Here is a 12,359-nt window from a genome sequence, read left to right on the forward strand (position 1 = left end):
CAGCCCTCCCTTTGGTGATGATGGGATTTGTCATTTCCAGTGTCTTGATGGCTTTGGTCTGGAGTGGGGGTGGAGTCCACAAAGCCTGTATGGAATTAGCTCAGGACATCCTTTACCCCTAACACCAGCACCATTTTTGAGCTCTGAGCACACTGAAGAGCAGTCTCGACTGGGAGCCTGTGTGGCACTTTGTATGGCACCGTGAGTCCTACTTCTTCCCCTTCTCTGGTTACTCCATTTCCTTTCCCTGTGCTCAAGTCATCACAGGGGAGCAGACCTTGTTGTCCTACACATGTGACATGGGCCTGAGACTTGGAAGGAGGTGACTTTGGTTCATGGGAGAGCAGCCAAAGGCAATAGTCTGGGACTCACCGATCCATCATTCTCAGATGCTGGATTCCCTGCTGGTGAGGAAAGGTATCCAGTTGTAGGTATATCTAGAAAACAATAAACATGAAGGGTGCAATATTGTGATTTATCAGAAATATATTTTTGGTCATTTAGATGTTTATTTCTCATATATTCCTTGAAATATATGAATTGAAAGTGATGTGTTGAAAGTGATGAAATCAGCTTTAATTATGGGAAAGCTTTTGGAAGCACCTAAGGATAGAGGCCAGTTGCCTGGAGAGTCAGCAATGTGATTAGAGGATTGCAACTTTCAGTCCTACCTCCAGAACTCCAGGGAGGAGAGAGGGGCTACAGGCTGATTTCAATTGCCAGTGGTCAGTGACTTAATTAGCCATGCTTATGAAACCCCCAAAAGTTGGGGTGTTAGAGAGCTCCCAGGTTAATGAACACATGAAGATTTGGAGGAAATGGCAGGCTAGGAGAGAGCATGGGAACTCTTTTCCCAGACCCTGCCCTATGTATCTCTTCCTACCAGCTAATCCTGAATAATAATTTTTCAGGAATAAAAATTTGTAATAAAGTGAGTCAGTGGGTTTCCTGAGTTCTGTGAGCCACTCTAACACATTAATCAAACCTGAGGAGGGTATCCTGGGAGCCTATGATCAAAACCAGTTGAGTTTGCAGCTGTTACTGAAGTCTGAGGAGGGGTTCATGGGGAGCTCTAATCTGTAGCCTGTTGGTGAGAAGCACAGCTAATAGGCTAATCTTGAGACTGGCATGTGCAGTGGAAGGCGGTCTTGGGAGACTGAGCTCTTTACCTGTGGAGTCGGATGCTCTCTGAATAGAGTGTTAGAATTGAGTAAGATTCTCAGACACCCTGCCAGTGACTGGTGGGTTTGGTATGGGGGAAGCTTTTATACCCACACACATGAAAAGGGTCCAGAAATCCTATTCAAAAGAAAAAGTTCAAACACCACTGAAATTAGCTGATAGGGTCAGATGTCTAAAACTGTTTATAGATTAAAGAGGGTTTCCATAGAAGTACTCATTTGTCCCCCACTGTCAGATAGGAAGCCCCAACCCACACAACTGCATAGGTAAATATGGTCTGAACCATAATGGGACATACTACCCTTGAGGATTTTGCTGAGTATTTTCCCCAGATTGGTGAAACAAGGTAAGGCCCTGCATTCTCCTCATGGAGACACATTGCATCACACTGATCTAGCAGGAACTTTGTGGAGCCAGCTGCAGAGTCCATGCTTCTGACTGTGGAACAGGCTGCAGCCTTCCCTTTCCTTCTTCCCCTTAAAATGTCTGCCAATTAAAGAACCCGGAAAGCTCTGTGTTTGCTTGGTGCAGCTGAGCTCCACAGCAGGTCCAGGGAAATTTGGGGTAAGAACTACTGACCTTTGGCTCTTAGCCTTTGACCTATGCTATCCAAGTTCCTTGGTAAATATTTTTTTTACAATTGCAAATATTGTTTTCTGACAAAGAAGCAGAGATTTGAAGACCAGATTAAGCAAAGCAAACAGCAGGTCCCTTTGTTACATACTCTCTAAGGGTGTATAAGTAATAAGCAATCAGAAAGTTGGACTTTTATTTACCCAGTGCACAGTGTGACTTTTGGCCCTTCAGTTTTAGAGGCTTTCTTAAAAGATTAGAAGTCTAGTAAATTGCAAATTTGGATAAAGATTGCAAGAAATTCTATGGAAGATTATAAGACAATTGTAGGGGGAAAAGAACCCACCCTGCTGTGATAAAATGCCTCTAGCTCTAACACTAGGCATTTTGATAAACAGCATTCTTAAGTCTGGTCTAACTTGGACTACTTTTAGGATAGTGTTTCTGAGAACAAGGTTCACAGACTTGCCTCTCTCACACTCATTGCTAAGATCACCATTTTGCCAGGGAAGGGGAAGGTGTTTAAAGAAAGCAAACCAGAAATACAATGATTGGTGGAAGTTTTAAAACACTGCAAAAAGTTGGAAAACAGGCAAAAAAAAAAAAAAAGAATTATTAAACAGGCTGACCTGAGGCTGTGTGTTAAGGAAAGAGAAAAATCCAGGAAGGTGTGTGATGATGCAATTTCAACTGGCATATAAAACTGGGACCCCGCAGAGCCTTACCTGGTTGCTTTTGAATTTGTTTTCTCCACCCCACTTCCCACAGCTGTACCTCCCTCTGAGGTTTTCCAGAGGCAGCAAAAACCTTCTGCCCCAGCAACATCACTGAATACAAACTACTGGGCATTGCCTTCCCTCTGGCTATATGCTCCTGGGACTTTGGGGAAAACAGAAATGAACCTGCTCCTCAGAAAAACAGGACCCCTAATTAATTGGCGGGTCCTTTTAATGTCAGTTCTTGCTCTGGTGTGATCTTGGGGAAATCTCTGGTTTTGTCAGCTTGGAAATGAAAATGTTGACCTTCATTAAGAGCTTTGCAAACTGGGCCTCCCTGGCAGCATAGGGGTTAAGTCTCAGCACTATGACACAATCACCTCTGTGGCCTGAGTTCAAACCCCAGCCAGGGAGCTAACCCACATATGGCACAACAGACCTCTCCTGTCTCGCCCACTGCTCTCCTTAGCAGTATATTTCAGTAGATCTGCCTGTTCTGCTCACCACTCTGTCTCTGGTGAATCCTTTCACCCCCTGCACCTCTCTGGCCTACACCCCAGTTCTTCTATGTATAAATAAATAAATAAGCTTTACAAACTCCCTTGCAACCCATTGGTGAATCATGAAATGAAATTAATCACAACCAACATTTTAATTATGGGCAATAGTATATTTAAAAACTGGCAACAACAAATGCTAGCAAAGATGAGAAGAAGGAGCCCTCCTACACTGCTGGTGGGACTGCAGAATGGTCCAACTACCATGGAAAACTGTGTAGAGTTTCCTCAAATTATTAAAAATTCATCTACCATATGACCCAGTGATTCTACTCCTAGGAATATACCCAAAGGACACAAAAACATTAATTCAAAAGGCAGCTTACACTTCTATGTGTACTGCAACACTATTCACAATAGCTATGATATGGAAACCACCTAAGTGCCCAAAAACAGATGAAAGGATCAAGATGTAGTATATATACATGATGGAATACTACTCAGCAATCAAAAAGGACAAACTCATGCTATTTGCAGCAACATGGAAGCTAGAAGGGATTATACTCAGCAAAATAAGTCAGCAGGAAAAAGAAAAATATGAATGGTTTCATTCACAGGAGGAATATAAGGAAAATGAACAAAAGTTCAAAAAAAAGGAAACTTGCAGGTAAACTGTAGATCTGAAACATACAGCAGGGGAGAGGGAAGGAGAGGGGCCAAAACAGAGGAGGGAAGAACACAAGAGACTATGGTGACAGTTCATGGGTAATGAGGTGGTGGGTGATTTATGGGGATTTATTCATTTATTGCACAAAAATGAATAACATTGTAAGAAAAATAAATTTTTTAAAACGGGCAACAGTAACATGTATTGTTTCATGGTATATTTGTTAGTGATTGTGTGTGCACATTATGAATCTGTGTTTGGAGGTTGCCATGTAAAATGTTTTTCTTAGATTAGAATCATCAGCCTGGGTGATCCCTAAAGGCCATCCCACTTAAGCTTTATCTGATTTTCTTAGGAGATGGTGTGCTTATCGTTCACTTAGCTCAGTAGAGTTGTACCCTGGAGATCTCCACACACCGGAACATAAAAGCTTATCCCCCACCCTACCTTCCCACTTAGCAGATGACTGAGCTAAAAAACACCTGCACCATTCCCCAAGTTTAAAGCAAAGAAACCTTTGATCCCTGGGTGGTAACCTTGGAAAGGTACCAGCAGTCAAGGCCAAGAAGGTGGTTGTGTGAGGGGTTGCTCTAGCGTGATAGCCCCAAGGTGCTATCTTGGAAGAGGGTGCCTGGAGCTCCAGGTGGGATGTGCAACCCCTGTGTGAGGGGCATAGAGACAAGAGGAAGGGCTGGAAATCACGTGAGGGCAACACCTGTGGTACCAACTAAGGGAAGCTGCTAGTCCAACCACTTGTGGCCCCACATTGAGACTTTGTAATGGAGCCAGCCTGGAGTGGTGGGAAAGAACAATCCAAACAGATTACCCTTTGGGGAGGGGCTGTTAGTGAGGGAATGATCCCTCAGAGCCTTTTATCCCCTCAGCAAGCCCCAAGATTTCTACCAGCCTGCTAGCCAGGAGGTTTTATAATACCTGAGAGCTTCTGAGAGCATAAGCAGAGGGAGGGAATAAAAGGTGCGGCCAGAATTCGATTTACCGGCTCCACAGGCCATTCCTCTCACCGGTTCTCAAGGATTAGGATGCTGAGACCAGCCGGCAACTGGGGGCCTAGTACCCTTCCCACCCCTTTGTTCCCTGGGATGGGAGGGACAATAAAAGGGCCGACTGGAGAGGCTGAGGGGCTTGGCTAGAGATTTCTCAGGCTGCTTTTTGAAACACTTGAAGGAGCCAGTCCTTGCTATTGTTGTAGTAAAATAGAAAGCGGAACTATTCTCCTTTGTGGGGGGAGGGTTGCTTACGAAAAAGTAGAAGAAAGAAAACCCACCCTCCCAGCACCTTCAGGAGGCCGCCAGTCTCAGGCCATTACCATGGTAATAAGTGCTGTTTGCATCTTCTTTGTCCCACAGTAGCCTCACTGGTCAGGAATCCTGGCCTCTGTGGTTGGGCCCAGGACCCTGGAAATACTTGGCCTCGGAAGGAGAGAGTCTCACAACCACCAGTTTCCCGAGGGTTTGAACTCAGAGGGGCCAGGTCCCTTTTATGCAACTGGAGTGGGAAAGATAGAAGGGAGTGGGAAGGATCCTATTAATCCATTTTTCCTTTAGTCCCCAGGGTTCACTGTGAAGGTCTGAGCAGCCACAGAGTGGGAGACTTAGAGGTCTGGCCAATCCAGTGAGGCTCAGTGGTGCTGGTACCTAGTGGAGAGGAACAAGCAGAAGTCGGCTTTGGGACTCAGTTTTTATGAAAAGGGCCCACACAACCAAGCGTTACTGAAGGGAGGAGTCTACAGTGAACTCCAACTTGACCCTCATCTGCTCTACTCATGTCCTTTGGGCCCCCAATAACCCCCAAATGTGCTGCCCAGAACAAACTAGGGCCTCCTGGGCCTCTGTGTCAATAAAATTCTGTGATTGAAAGAAGTGTTGTGATACTGCAGGCGGCCTGGCTTTCCCAGAGCCGCTCTGGCTTTCGGAGGGCTTATGGGTAGAAGGGCCTGTTGACTTGGTGAAGAAACAAATCATGAAGGAGGGCTGGCCAGGGAGGACAATGAGGCTGAGGCTCTTGGGTCACTCTTCCTTTTGCCCTCTATTCCTTTTCCTCAGGAGTCTGGGGAGCATTTGAAAAACAAAATCCAGGTTGTTTTGAACAGGACAGAAGATAATAGCTTTCTTTCTCAATAGAAAGGAAGAGAGAGAGAGAGTGTGTGTGTGTTGGGGGAGGTTTGTTTACTCATTTATTTTAAACCAAGCTCAGGCTGAATTTGGATTCTGGAGCTGTCCTCTATTAGTTTAGGATTCAATGAGCAAAACCTGGGGAGGGGGGCTTGGGGATGAATACCCTGAGGTAGGTCCAGAGAAGGTGCTAGTTTCCTGTTTCTCCAGCCACCTGTTATAAGGACTCACAAGAAATCAGCAAACAAAGAAGCAATGATTTTTTTTTTAAAAGATATTTATTATTTATACAAGAACTGGGTACAGGCCAGATGTGCAGGAGGGTGAGAGGATTCACCAGAGACAGAGCGGGGAACAGAACAGGAAGACTGACTGAAATACACTGCTGAGGGGAGCAGCAGGCGAGATAGGAGAGGTCTGCCGTGCCATGTGGGTTGCTCCGTGGCCAGCAGGGATCGAACCAGCACTGCAGAGGCTATGGATAGCCTCACAGCACTGCTCTCAACCACCTGCGCCACCAGGGAGGCCCAAGCAATGATTTTTAAAGCTAGAAAGCCATGTGCCTTATCTTTCTTGTAAATCAAGAATGTTCAATTGCCTTTTAAAGCATATTGAGAGCAGTGTTAATCTCCTTTGTCTGGTCCCTTGTGACAAACCTGGGCTAGATTCTTCCACCCCATTTTCTTAGTCACTGAGCCCAATGGATGATTTACTGAAAAATATTCCCATACCCCCCAAATACCACCATCTGCCCACCGCACCCGCACAAAATACCACCATATGAGTTCACCAGATTTCCGTTTCAATCAGTAACACATCTAAATGTTTTCTGCCTGGTAGACTCAAAGTGACCCAGAAGATTCACAATTTATTTCCATCCAGATATGGAGGTGTCTGCCGGGTAAACATCACCCACACACCTGGCACAGCCAGGCATTCTTGTAGGAGCCTGGGCAGATTGCCCTAGGGCTCAATGGAGCAGAGAGCAGAGAGTACACCACCCCTCCAGAGGCCACAAAGGAGATGGCAGAGCAGGCCAGTGCCACTGCAGCCTTGGCCACGGCATTGTCCTTGCTGCTTCCACCTGCCCCTCGACAAGGAACTTCCCAGAGGAAGTCAAGCGGGACTCATGTCTGCCCAGTTCTCCTCTTTAAACATCCTCTTGCCTCCAAGACACTGGCCCTCTGCTTTGTTCACTGCTTCTACTCCAGCTCTTGGCATCACAGATTTTGTTTTCAATGTGGAAAAAATATTTAATTTTTTTTTATTTTTGTATTTTTGTATTCCCCATACAATTGCAACCCCCTGATTTTGACCCCAACCCCTCCTTTCCCGCACCCCCCCCCATAGTATGTCTCTGGTTCATAGTTGGTTGTTGATTTTGATTTTTTTCTTTCTTATAGTTATTCTTTTTCCTGGTCTCTTATTTAGATTTTCTAAATTCCTGCTATGAGTGAGACCATCTGGTATTTTTCTTTTTCTTTCTGGCTTATTTCGCTGAGCATGATCCCTTCCAGTGGCATCCATGTTGCTGCAAATTGCATGTGTTTCTCTTTTTTGAATGCTGAGTAATATTCCATGGTATATATGTACCACATCTTCTTGATCCAGTCATCTATTTTTGGGCATTTGGGCTGTTTCCAAAGCTTAGCTATTGTAAATAGTGCTGCTATAAACATAGGGGTGCAGGTGCTCTTTGGAATTGATGTTTCTGTGTCCTTTGGGTAAATACCTAGGAGTGGAATTGCTGGATCATATGGAAGCTCCATCTTTAGTAGGCTGAGGAATCTCCACACAGCTTGGAAAAAATATTTTAAATACAGAAAATAATCTAGCAAAACCCATAAATCTAATACACAGAATCAACAACTATTAAAATTTAGTTAGCTTTATTTTAGTTTTATTTTTCATGACAGGAATACACTTGACAAAGTTCAAAACTCCTTTGCACTTATTCCTAATCCATTCCCTCCCTCCCCTCCTCCACAAAGGTAAAAACTTTCCAGGGTTCTCTCTCTGTATATATAGATTATATATATAATAATAATGTCTATATAGATTATATATATCCTCCCCACGACCCACCACCCATTCTTAAAAAGTGTTTGTACATATATGTGAATCCAAATATAATACACTGATTTGTTCTGAGTGCCTTCCACATTTGCTAAATGGTTTATTTTACACATCAGCCCACAATTCATTTTTGTCACTCATGTTCTCTTTTTGCATTTGATACACTTTGAGAGATCCATTTGCATTGTATGAATATACAATATTATTCCCTGTTGATGGAAATTTTGATTATCTGTTAATTAATGCATTCCATGTGCAGGTATGCAGGTTGTTCTAGGTATGCATCAAAGCATGCAATGACTGGTCAAAGGATATGCACATTTTTATCTTTGCTATATATTCTCAAATTATTCTTCAAAGAGGTTTACAAATTCACATTTCCTCTGAAGGTAGCAGACCAATTTCTGGGTAACTGTAGGTTTGTTGTCACGTTTCCATGGGCTAACTTGGTGTTTTGTGGATGCCTCTCTGATCCCTACCTTCCAGGTGTGAGCTCTCCATTGCTTCCGGAGGGACCTTCCCCACAGTGTGTGTACTTTATGCATATACTTAGATGGTTATCTGACAAAAATTACTTTATTTCTCCTAAAGTTAACTATATACACTTCCAAGAAAGAGAATTTTTAGTTTACCCTTATTTTCAGGTGAGATTCCTGAGTTTCAGGCAAGTGATGTTCACTGCCCCTGGTGGGCCTGTAGCTCTTTCAAGTACTCCCCATGGGCTCCTCATGTTCCATCATAGCAGCCCCAGGGCAGCCAACCTCTTGAGTTTCCTGGCTTCTACTGGGTCACTCCAGACCTCCACTGAATCTTGAATCTTAAACGTCTAAGTGATCCCTGAAGAAACTTCCCAAGTATCGTTGGGTTATAACGCCCAGACACTTAACTTGTTGCTCCATCACACCTAGGATGCTGCTCTTTTTGCAATGGTCCATAACAGCTTAGTGTCATGTCCTCCATCCAGGTAGCAGGGTTTTATGGGATGCAGAATGGTGGTGGGAGGAAATGGCATCTCCCTTCCTTCCAGGATATTAACCAGAAGAAGCACACATTATTTCTGTTAATATCATATTGGGCAATATATGTAGACATATGAAGTAAAGTTTGGAAAATGTAATTGTTAATCTGGGTGGCCATCTGCCCAGCTGAATTTTGGGAGTTGATTCCCCAACATGAGGTAGAAGGGGAAGGGAGATGAATATTTGGTGACACATCCTTTTTAGAGGAGCCCAGTTAGAGACATTAGGCCTCAGGTACGATAGTAGAAGTTCTATGGCTATCACAAAACAGAGTTGTATTCTTGAAATGCAACATACATGTTACATGCTTAAAATGCTATCAGCACTCCTCATTGGTAGATTCTAATTAGAGAAGTAATTCCTTCAGTGATCGATACCTAAAAACCCTGACACCATCCCAATAGAATTGTTCCCAAGGAGACACCTTTGTGTGTTTCGTTTCATGCACTATGTTTGAAAGATATTTGAACAAGTATCACAGTTCAAATGAATTTATGTCCAAAATCATAGACTAAACACATTTTTTTCCAAAATGTATTTTCCTATCTACACTTTAAAAAAAAAATGGACAAAATGTCAGTTGGAATAAAGTTATGGAGAAAAATTTTATCCAGCGCCTGAACTGTAGTTAGATTGAATCCACTGTTCTCTTTCAGAACCTGGAAGCTATTTGGCTGTCTTTGCAGTGTTAACAATTTGCATTTGTGAAAATGCCCAGGTAATAATATCAAAAAGATGTTAAATCAATTCAGGTTGTTGATGTTCTTTGAAAACCTCTTCCAAAAGGATTTGGTGTTCTTTCTGGAATATGACTTAAGCTCCATTCCACTGAGTGCAGCTCAGCCGGTGTTTGTTGAGTGAACCATGGTGCTCAGGGGCTATAAGTCCTGAAAAAAATAGCCCCTTCCTCACAGAAGCTCAAAACCTAGCTAGCTCAAGTGTTTGAGCAAAGTGGGACTGTAACACCTATTATCAAGGTTGAAACAATGGAGTAGGGAAGGATAGAGAAATAGACTCATTTCAACTGAGGTGACTGACTAAGGAAGATTCCTGCGAGTATGTGGGGCTTGAACTGGATATCAGCTCCTGAAATCTGATGAGAATGCCATGCCATTGTCCTTTGACAGAGGCCGGTGTCTTTTTTCTATCTGAGGATAGATCTGGGTACACTAGGGAATGCTGATTAGTGCCATGTGACTAATGTTGAATCATGCTGACTAATGTCTTCTGAATGGATTGATTCAACAATAAAGAGAACATTGAGAGTCAAGAGTTCAGATCCTGAATTTAGCATGTGATGAAATGTAAATCACTCAGGCTCAGAACTTCATTTTTTTGTCAATTAAAATGTGCTCATGAGGAGACTTGAACAAGTCACCTGGAGTGCTAGAAAGTGCTTTATAGACCTCGGGGATAATAGAAACTCTGAACAACACTGAGGACAGGCTTGTGCAACCTCAGGTTATTCACACACAGAGAATCAGAACATCCATCACATGTTGCCCCCAACCATGCGAAATTTCTGTTTCCTCGCACATGCCCTGAAAACTGACAAACAGAGCATGCATTCACAAAAACTGACAGACAGAGCACGTATTCACAAAAACTGACAAATAGAGGCGCTTTTGAAAATCTTCCTATCTACCTACTGGGGTGTTTGTGTTTTTCTACAACAAATGTCGCCACAGAACTAAGAGCTTGCATTGCACACACCGCTCTTTCTCTCTTTTGACATCTCCCCAGCTAGACTGCTTGAGAACCTGGCCTTCCGTGTCCAGATGTTTACTGAATTCTGAAGGCCCCCCAAAGGGCCCAAGTTCTTTTGTTGCTCTCCAAATCACTTCCCACAGAGACTGACCGATGTCCTGAAGGAGCCCGTCAATAGGGAGGATAAATGGAGGCAGATGAAGACATGACCCCCTGAGGCTCACCCACATCCACAGTAACAAAGGGCCTGAGGCACAACCTTGTCAAGAGAATTTTGGTCAGCAGTGCCCCTTAGAGAGGCCAAGTCTCCCCCACCGAGCTGCTTTCAATGGCTACCATCATAGTGGAAGTACCGGGCATTTGTTAAGGGCCGGGGTGTGCTAGGTGTAGCACAAAACATCTAAATCATGGTCCCCAGCCTTTGTGAGGGCTTCCTGATTACAGATGGCAGCTGGCTTTCTCAGGGGAAACCTGGGGATAGAGGAGGAGACCAAAGAGGGGCTCCCACTTCTCCTGATGACCACTTCCCACCCAGCCCAGAAAAATGCCCTTGGTCTCTAACTATGGGCAGTTAAGCCTGGACCATGGGACTTCACCCCACCTGTGCTGCGATTTTGGGTGCCTGTGGTTTGTGAGACCATTGGCTCCTGGGGTAATAGACAGGAATGTCTGTAGGAGGACTACTGCTGGAAGGAGTATTTTATTTAGACTGCTAGTGAGAAGTTAATGCATTTCATGATGATAATTTTTTTTTCAAACTTTCTTTCTCTCCCTTTCATTTTTTTCCTTTAGGCTAACAGAGGCCATAGGGACACTATGACCTTTGTGTAGAGCTGCCGGGGGCATGATTTGTGAAATGAAACAGGCCATGCTGCCTGGAAGAAGGAAACGGAAGCCAACATAATGGGGATTAATTAGTTGATTGCTGTTGAGATGGTAACAGCCTTGCCCCTATACCACTGAGCCCACCATTGCAGGGAAGATGAAGATGAAGAAGCCTTTGTTCAGGTCTCTAGAAGGCTTTGCAGCCCTGGGATGTCAACAGCCATAATAATAATAATTTGCACTTATATAGCACCTTTCAACCAGGCACCTCAAAGCGGTTTAACCACATTAATTAATTAAAAGCCCACAATCCCCTGCGGAGAGAAGGAGGATGACTAACAGGATTTGTGATTACAGGAGGGAATGTTTCCGAATAAAGTATTGTCCACTAAATAAAGAGAGTAGGTGTAAAGGAATTGAGGTCTCCAAAGAGGAATTGATTCAGAAATGAAATCATGGAAAGGTGGGGGGGTTTAGAGGCGGGCATCGGCATGGGGGTCTGCTCTCATGTCCAAGGGAGGTCAGTGGTCTCAGCATTCACTGACAGGTTCAGATCCAACTGGGAAGCGGAACATGTATGGTATTAGTGGCATTTGGAAGGTCATTATTCGGAAAACTATTGTGGTGTAAATTCAGGTTTCACGAGTATATTGTGTATAACCCTGCAGAACAAAGATTGCGATTCATGAAGGATTTAATAAAGACTGAAATGATCCCTTTAACTTTAAAGTGCAAAGCTGTCCCAGTCAATTAGTAAACTAATCAATTGGTGACTCATAGATTAATTTAGTCATTTCTAGCAGACATACCCAGTCTATCCCCTTCCAAGGACTTGAGACTTCCAACCAAAGCTTCAAGACTCTGTTTGATGTAAGGCTTGGGGGCTTCTTCTCCTTCCAAGCCAGGTGCCAAATCACCCCAGCCTTTGGCATTGGTACCTCTTTTACCTGACTTGTTAGTGACCC

At 43.8% G+C, this 12,359-nt stretch overlaps 1 protein-coding gene across 1 annotated transcript in view; it reads left to right on the forward strand.

Moving 5' to 3' along the window:
- RAD51B (RAD51 paralog B) overlaps positions 1-12,359 on the forward strand; it is a gene marked incomplete at both ends in the record, with an annotated part of 653,574 nt that overhangs the window by 520,864 nt on the left and 120,351 nt on the right. The window lies entirely within an intron of this gene.

This window comes from Talpa europaea (genome assembly GCF_964194135.1).
Source record: "Talpa europaea genome assembly, chromosome: 8".
Classification (NCBI taxonomy): domain Eukaryota; kingdom Metazoa; phylum Chordata; class Mammalia; order Eulipotyphla; family Talpidae; genus Talpa; species Talpa europaea.